The sequence below is a fragment of the Nanorana parkeri genome, unplaced genomic scaffold (genome assembly GCF_000935625.1).
Source record: "Nanorana parkeri isolate BGI_ZX_2015 unplaced genomic scaffold, ASM93562v1 scaffold1999, whole genome shotgun sequence".
NCBI classification, from domain to species: Eukaryota; Metazoa; Chordata; class Amphibia; order Anura; family Dicroglossidae; genus Nanorana; species Nanorana parkeri.
Genome location: NW_017308267.1, coordinates 193260 through 194487, shown reverse-complemented (window position 1 = coordinate 194487; position 1228 = coordinate 193260).

Genomic DNA, 1228 nt, shown 5'->3' with positions numbered 1-1228 from the left:
ATATATTATATATATATTTGTTTGTATTTAAATTATAGGAAAATCTTTCCAAAATAACACATTTTTTCTTCCTTCTTTGAAAATGAACAAAAAAGAAAAAACTAAATCATACAGGAATATAATTAATAAATAAAAATACCAGCAGTCACCAAGAGATGGAGACATAACACAAATAATAAAGTCTAGGTACTTCCTACAAAGGTGATGTTTCCAACATGTTCTCTTAGTTCTCGCCCTGCAGGGTGCGCTTGTGGTGCGTTGTGGTAGGCAGCCTATTCATTTGAAGGAGCTGCCTACTGCAGCTAAATCGCACTTAAAGAGGAACACTTATTTTAAACATTAACCCATTCAGTGGGGCCACCACCGCACTGGAAGAGGGAACTCCTCGTCTTTCTCTAGGGACCGGCATTCAGAGGAGATACTCACCTGATCCTCGATCCCGCAGAGGTGAACGCTCACTTATCTCCCCCGCTGTCAGTCAGAACATGTGTGACATAAATGTTGGTATCTAAAGCATTCAGTTCCAGTTTATAACAAATACCCCTGTGGTGAACGTGCCCCAGTGGAATTTGTCTTTCGGCTGTACTCTCTTCTAGGTACAAGAAATAAAAAAAAAAATCAAACAGGAAGAGTAGTACTCATTCACAATGGTCCGGTGGGAGGACCTGCAAATCCAACAACATGGGTCTATAACAAAAGGTATCATCTCTGTAGGCTGACACTTTAAAATATTATGCACCCTGAGGTTGTGTAACCACTTAAAGGCCTCATTCACACAGGTAAAGCCGATCCCGGGAGGGACAGGTGCTGCATGTAATTGCGCGCAGCAGTCTGTTCTTCCCTATGAGAGGACATGGCTGTACGGTGTCATATAGAAACCCGAACTGCACATCTGTGCGGGTACGGATGTCTGCACTTGAACGCAGATAGGATCCATACCCGCATGGATGACTGCGTGCAGCCCTGTACTCACATAGGGAAGAACAGGCTGCTGCTGCCGCGCACAATCACACGCATCACTTGTCCCTCCCGGGATCGGCTGTTCACGGACATGCACACTGCTTGGACGTGCACACCAGTGGCGGAACTACCGCCGGTGCAGGCGGTGCGGACGCACCAGGGCCTCCGGCCTCTAGGGGGCCCAGCACAGTCCCAGCGCCGGATCGGTACCCAGCGGCCAGCGGGCCCCCCATCTCTGCGCCGAGAGTGTCAGATCATCCGTTCATCC